The sequence below is a fragment of the Solanum pennellii genome, chromosome 4 (genome assembly GCF_001406875.1).
Source record: "Solanum pennellii chromosome 4, SPENNV200".
Classification (NCBI taxonomy): Eukaryota; Viridiplantae; Streptophyta; class Magnoliopsida; order Solanales; family Solanaceae; genus Solanum; species Solanum pennellii.
The window spans coordinates 41,193,356-41,201,554 of NC_028640.1; positions in this window are offsets into that span (position 1 = coordinate 41,193,356).

Genomic DNA, 8,199 nt, shown 5'->3' on the forward strand with positions numbered 1-8,199 from the left:
CCCTTCCCCCCCCCCCCTCCCCCCCCTAAATAAATTAACTTGATTTTTAAAAATTGTTGAAATCAAACCAAATCACTTGTGTCTATTTTTCATTGCCACAGTTGTTGATTTTGCTATGTGTAAAATATATGATAATGTGCTTTGAATGGCCTAATTCATGCCATGTGTACCTCAATGTTTCCATTTACTTTAATGATTATTTATCTATTGAACACAAAATGAAAAGTAGCTTATAAAATTTTGTGCATGTAATTCACACATTTTCTTGAAAAAATCGCTAATAGAAAAGCAACAAGTGGCACATGGATCCAAATTTTTAATTTTAAAAAATGAAAAATATTTTCAGCATTTAACAATCTAGAAAAATTAAATTGAAAAAAAGAAGAATATTTCTCTTACTTGTTAGACACTTTATGTTATGACCCCAAAATGAAATAAGATAAGCTAGAGCCATACATGAAGTCTAATAACTTAAAAAGGATTAAAATGATGTTTCTAGACCTAATCTAATGCAATTAATTTAGTTTGGTAATTTGGGAAATGAAGAGTCAAGAAATCACTATGATGCCTGGGAACTAGTCTAGTTGAACTAGTTCGTTGTAAGGTTTTGTAGTGGAGTTTTGGAGTGTGGTATGAAGATGAAATTGATTATTAAGGGTTCCTACACCTAGATGGACATGTTTAGTGTCTAAACGTCCGGATACGACCCCCCAAATACTACCCAAGGGGTCCTTGAAGGGGACCCCTAAAACAGTCCCCAAAACTGTCAAATTCGGTGAACAACGGTTGCTATCTACATTCAGTATATCAATCCACGCCTGTAGGTTATGGGCGTGGATGAGGACTTAGTCTAGGAAGGTTTACCTTCAATTATGAGCCCCAACCCCAATGTACGGAGGCACAACACGGCCCGTAGACCCATCCACGATCCGTGGGTGGGAAATCGTAGGTGCTGTCAGCTTGTGGTGTGTTAGTTTTTAGATGGTGTTTTGGAGTTTAGTTTGTTGATTGATTAAGGGATTATGGGGTTGTTTAGTTAGTTAGTTAATAACCCTTTTAAGCTAAAAAAATCCCTAAGTTGAACCATGGAATCATTTGGGAACAAGACCCCCAAAACAGTCCCCCTATGCTGCCTTGACAGCTTTGTTTCCTCACCTTTTTAGTGATCTACGGAGCCATTCCACGCCGCGTAGATCAAAGCACGGTCTGTGGATGGACATCGTGAGTCCATACTTAGAAATTTTAGGGGCCTGCAGAATTTAAAGTTTCAGATTCAATCCACGAGACAAAATCACGGACAGAGGATCAATATACTGTCGATATTGACCAAGTCGTGAGTGCTGCCAGATTTCCAAATTTTAGTTTTAAGTTAGGAGTTAGGGGTTGCGTTAGTAGTTAATTAGGGGTTAATGTGGGTTGTTTAATAGGTTATTTAGCCATCTATATTAGCCTAAATAAACCTTAAACTAACCATTCTAACTATATCATCTAAAGACCCCAAAACTCTCTTCAAAATCATCTCTCTATAATAGAAGAAGAAGAAGAGAAGAAGCAACGCAGCCACCTAGGTCGAATTCTCCTTGGATTCAAGCTTGGTTATGGAATTGATCAAAGGTATGTGAAACTCCTCCATCCATGGATTCTTCCGTCCATGGAGCACCCCCTATTTTCCCTTAATTGTGAATCCAAAATACCCCAATATAACTAGGGTTGTGACTGAATTTTGGGTAAGCCTTGTTTGTGATCCCAATCCAGTGGATAGCATTCAATTATGTTTATATGATGATTTTATGATGTTTTCATTTGGTTTCCTTGATGAATTCTAGTATTTGATGATGAAGAGAATCATGGTGATTTAGGCCATTAGAGGCAAGATTTAGGGTTCTAGATTGATCTTCTTAATTCAATTATCTTGAATGCTAATAGATCATAGTTGGATCATCTATATATGAATTGAACAAGACCTTATCTATTAGGATTGACCTTGAATTTATATGTTTGAATTGAACCTTAAAGATGAATTATGGCTAGATTCACGTAGTAATGAAGATTGTTAGGAGAGTTACTTGAGAAGAAGCCTACTACTTGATAGTCCTATAAATGAGGATTGAATGAAGTAAAAATTATGATCCTAGGTTGTTGTGTTGGCTGTAGATTTAGGAGTTGGTAGATTCACTTGAACATGGAGAGATTGTCAAGGACATCCCTTCATGAGAGATAAATGTTGAGCAAGGCTTAACAAGAAAATCTTGGAGTATATGCTTGACTCCAATTGGATATTTCAATGAAAAGGATTGTCACGAAAGGGTCTGGACTCCAAGTAGAAAGGAGAGCCACACCTAGTTATTGTGATGACTATCCAAGTTTAAAAGGGAACTCTTACGTAGTAGAGTGTGGGTTTTCCCAAAGTTAGTTCTCATGAGGCGGCAGTCCTTCACGTAGTGGAGTCAAGGTTTCCTAGTAGAGATCTCCATATCCTATGAACTAAGACATGCTTGAGATAAATCGTGGAGTGTTCAAAACATAATGAACTAAGACTTACTAAATGAAGTAATTCGTAGTGTTCAAAGATGTGTGTATGAACTTAGACATACACAAGAGGGTAGGTCATAGTGTTCATGATTATTGATGGATCAAGACATACCATAAAAAGTATCTCATAGTATCCATGTGAATAAGGAACTTAGACATACTTTAAGAAGTATCTCATAGGGTTCAACCTAGTGATGAACTAAGACGTGCTTGAGATAGAATGCCTCATAGTGTTTTAAAATTAAAGAGAAAAATTAGGTTCCAAAGTAAGAAAAACTAGAAAGAGGACCTACAGGTAATACTTTGCATGAATAGTATTATAGGGTGCTATAAGTGCATTGCACAAAGTATAACCTAGGTTCACTAAAGAGGAGGCTTGAAGATAGATGGGACTAAAGTTGCCTTTCCTAGTTATAGTTGACTACAAATGAGAGGATCTTAGTAAAGAGAGTTAAAGTTAATTATGAGTCTTAGGAGGGTGACATGTTAAGGATAAATTGAAGATATGCTTAGTGTTTGAGCTAGTATGGGATGCCTCATATGCATTGCACTAGTGTTTTTTGAGCTGATCAAAAGGGTATAGTATTCTTATGTATGAAGAATTTAGGTCTTAGTTATGAAGGTGGACTACGATCAAGAACGACCAAAGAGAGGTACTTAGATAGATAGTAGAATGGGATGCTACCATGGCCTTGCACAAGTATACTTGGAGGTGGCTTGTGAGGTAGTTCACTTGAATAAGGAGGACAAATAATTAGGGTTTTGAGCTTAAGTATGCCGTATGATGATTTACTATGCTTATGATATTCATGTTATGTTATGTTATTATCCTTATGATTATGTTTATTATTGACTAACCCTTGAGATATCTTATGTTTTGTATATTAGCTTTCATACTTGGTACATTTCGTGCTAATGCATATTTTCCTACATTCTATTCCAATGTAGGGTGTTGAGGAGATTGAGTTTCTTGAAGGATAGAGTTCCCACGTTTCCAAGAAGTGAAGATTGGTGAGTCCCCATAACATTCAAGGACAATACCCTTATGTTTCATTTATATCATTTTTAACAACCCTAAAAATGAATAAGATGAAGACTTAGGGTGTCAAGAATGCTTGCGATTAAACGAAGGTTCACACGGATTGATACGCGTAGAACTAGACCTAAGAACCCTTTTTACGACCAAGTCAACTAACTTGGGGAGTTAGTTGAGGTTGGAAAGGTTGGAACCAACGAAGTTAGGCTCACGAAAATGAAGATTTAATCGAAGGAGTCTTTACCGGACTTAAAAGATGAAATTTTAAGTTTTGAGGGTCCCGGTTTCAAATGGTATTTTCTTGTCCAAGGGTAATACTGTAATTACCCTGAGGAATTAATAAATTAATTAATTTAATTTAATTGAAAGAGCAATTCGGATTGGGGTTACTCGGAGTGATCCATTTCGCAAATGGGGTGCCAATCGGGTTCGAACCCCACTGGGAACAAGGAATGATGATTTAATCATCAATTAAAATCTATTCATTAAGGGTAAAATTGTCCTTTCACATATTAATTAAAATAAATCAGAGTTTGGTATTAATTTAATTAAATCCTATTTTGACTAAGTCTTGAATTTAGTCCCCTAATCCTTATAACTGTCTCCCTCATGTTCTCAACTCTCTTTCACGTCTCTCAACTCACATTCTCTCATGCTCTGACTAACAAGAAAGCTCAAGAAATGTTTAGTAACAATTGTTCTTCACACTTGAAAAACACACGAAAATTTTTAAGAAAAGCAAGGTAATCAAAAACGTCAAGGCAAAGGGAGGTTGTTCGTCGAGTGGTGCGTACGTTGAGGAGAATTGGGCGTGCTTTAGAGGAGTTTCTGGGCAGCATCTTTACACTTGAAAGACATCAAAAGGCATGGGTTTTTTTCATGGAATTTTTTCTCCAAGAATGCTTGTGATTAAACCAAGGTTCACACGAATTGATACACGTAGAACCAGACCTTAGAACCATTACTACGACCAATTCAACTAACTTGGGGAGTTATTTGATCTTGGATTGGTTGGAATCAACCATGTAAGGCTCGCGAAAATGAAGATTAAATCGAAGGAGTCTTTACGGGACTTAAAAGAGGAAATTTTAAGTTTTGAGGATCCAGGGGTAAAATGGTCTTTTCATGCCAAGGGTAATATTGTAATTACCCTGAGGAATTAATAAATTAATTAATTAATTTAATTAAAAGAGCAATTCGGATTGGGGTGACCCGGAGTTACCCATTTTGCAAATGGGGTGCCACTCGGGTTCGAGCCCCACTAGGAGCAAAGAATTGATGATTTAATCATCAATTAAAATCTACTCATTAAGGGTAAAATGGTACTTTCACGTATTAATTAAAATAAATCTGATTTTTGTATTAATTTAAATAAATCCTATTTTGACTAAGTCTTGAATTAGTCTACTAATCTTAATAACTCTCTCCCTCACGTTTCTCAACTCTCTTTCACGTCGCTCGAATCTCATTCTCTCACGCTCTGACTAACAAGAAAGCTCAAGAACAGTTTAGTAACAATTGTTCTTCACACTTGATAAACACATGAAAAGTTTTAAGAAAAGCAAGGTAATCAAAAACGTCAAGGCAAAGGGAGGTTGTTCGTCGAGTGGTGTATACGTTGAGGAGAATTCGGCGTGGTTTGGAGGAGTTTCTGGGCAGCAGCTTCACACTTGAACAACATCAAAAGGTATGGGTTTTTATCATGGAATTCTTTCTCCAAGAGTATTTTTCTTCAAACGATTCTCAAGGACTTGAAAACTAAGATTATTCCCCTTTGTATGTCCTTGTCCTTTGCTCCCAAACTAATTCGTAGGATGGGTATGTTGTGCTTCTAGATTTAGTCATGAATGATGTATTTATATTAAATGTGAACATGTTTATGTGAAGTAAATTACGAAAATGATATTCAAAGTGTGATCGAAAAGTTGGTGTGTGTGTGTGTGCACGTGGGTAGTGGCTTTGGCCACTGTTTTGGGGTTGTATAAATCATGTATTTCTTGTGTATTTTATGTTTGCAATGTGTGTACAATGTGATGTTCATTACCATGAAATATAGTGGATTGAAATGACCATCTTTAGACAACTAAACTTATGAACAATGTGACTAAAAAATGAGTTGAATAATAACAAGAATTTTTCCAGATTTGGGTACTCTATAATAAGGTTGAAATCTGGGTTTTAAAAGGGAAAATTAAATAAGTGAGGTCAATGGTAATTAAACCCAAGACCTCACATGTTGAGAGGGCTGAAAAAGAAAGAAAAACGTGAAGGAGCTAAGGGGAATCGAACCCCTTATCTACTGGTTTCGCGAGGCAAAGAAAAAAGAAAATGGGGGCTGGGGGATTCGATCCTAGCTATTGATTTCGCCTCAAAGAAAAAAAGAATGGGATTGGGGGGAATCGAACTCGCGATCTTTGGGGAGAAGGAGGAGAAAATTAGTTAAAAAAATAAATGGGAGGCGTGGGATTCGAACCCACGACCTCCAAGTACGCGCGAAAGAAAAGAAAATAAGGAAAAAGAAAATGCGAGGCGTGGGAATCGAACTCACGACCTCAAGGCTGAAGGAAAAAGCAAAATTAATTAGGAAATGAAGTGAAGCTGTGGGGGTTCAATTCCACAACCTCACTGCCACTCGCCCAATTTAAATAAAATAAAGATAGAGCGGCTGTGGGGGTTTGAACCCACCACCTCATAGCCTCCACAACAAAATTAAAAGAAAAATCAAAGAGGCTATGGGGGTTTGAACCTACAGCCTCTTGGTTTGGGCAAAAATAAGTAACGTATTCTTAATGAAAAATAAAAAGAGGTTGTGGGGGTTCGAACACACAACACCTCGGCTAAATTAAGAGTAAAATTTAATAGAAAATCTATCCTTCTATGTTGATGTTGCGATTTAATTTAGAGTTCTAATGTTATGAATATTAGAAATAAAATCAATGAAAAGTATAAATGATATCCAAGTGATTCAAGATTCGGGTTCCCTTGCCCAAACTTCCGTATTGATAGATAATTCATACGTGAGTAAAATATCCAAGAGTAATGCCATCTACTTAAATAAGAAATCAAGATCTTGGCATATATACAAGATATATAATTCTTGTACTACATAATCTTAGGAAAGTAAAAATCACTTAACGAACTATGAATAAAGCCCCATGGCTTGTATGTATAGACGCATAAGTCTAACATACATTCTAAAGTAAGTGAACCTAAGATGTACATAATGAAATAATGAACCCTAGGAGCGTTAAGTATGAGTGTAAGATACACTAAATGGACAAGTGCATTGGCATATGATGAGATGAACATTCACGTAGTAAGAGGTGAGTAACTATCAAAAGCAAAGGTGCTAATAATGAAGAATGTGGTGACAAAATGATATGAAGTTAATGTATATGATGAGAGAAATATCAAATGAGCCTAAGTAAATGTTACCAATACGTACTCACCAATGAGAGTGTAAGATATTGAAGAGACCAGTCTCTATGAACACTCTAATGAAAGTATTGAGTTTAACATACTTAATACTAATGATGAGATGAGAAATCATCTAATGAGCTATGCTGTCCTCATACTAGAAGCACACTTCCATGACGTATGAGTTGAATGTAATGGAACTTTATACTGAGCCCCGATAGGCTAGCTATGAGCGGTGATGCATTCTTTCGGGAAGGGCGAAGGTTCACATAACTCTCATGAGATAAGACTGCACGGTTTGCCGGGTATGGGTCTCCATACATCTCCTAGTCTTTGAACCTATACTGCCAATATAGGGATCTGGCAGGGTTAAATTCCCATATACTCTAGCATGTTATTGAGTCACTTTGGCCGGTGATTTCACCTCTTTTCGGTGTGGGGGAGACACTGGATTTCATGATGCTCAAATGATCTATATCAGTTAAAGTTAAAGTTCCTAATGAATGAATGAGGCCAGCCTCAAATGAAGCATATAAAGAAATGAATGATACCGAAGGTGTTAAGACAGGATAATCGAGAGGTGAGCTAGACTAAGGTAATGACATTAGGTTATTCCTGATCATTGCACAGCAAACCCGATGATAGTCTTAAACTACATCCTAGGTATAGCTGGTGTTCAGACTAACCTATGAAGGAAAAGAAATGAAGTACGTATGAATGGATAAAACAGACTTTGTGTTTGCTAATTAAGACTCCCTAGTTGAGGTCCCATATGTTGAGCCCTCATTTTGGAAAGTCTTAATGTCAAGTCCATGATTTCAAGGTCTCATGGCATATGAATGAATGCTATGAAAGAAGCTATGTGTTATAAGTTATGTGCTATATGAAGATGTTATGTGTTGTGTGCAATACGATATTTATAATGATGCATGTTACACTCATAACATGACCTTCCTAACTCAATTTGGAAAGTTCACTATTTTTCCTAATCTCAATTGGGCAAGTCTACTGACTTGACTTCCAAAAATCATGTCGTTAGGAAAGAGCTATTCTTTCTCATGCATGTCTCTGGTGTGTGCTTGCATATACACATTGATACGCTCAAACTTACTTCTCAAATAAGAAGTAAAGCGGTCGTGTCAAGTAAATAACCCAACTAGTGATGTTGGGATCTTTCGCACGAGGAAAATAGTCTAGACTTAACTTCAACTTGT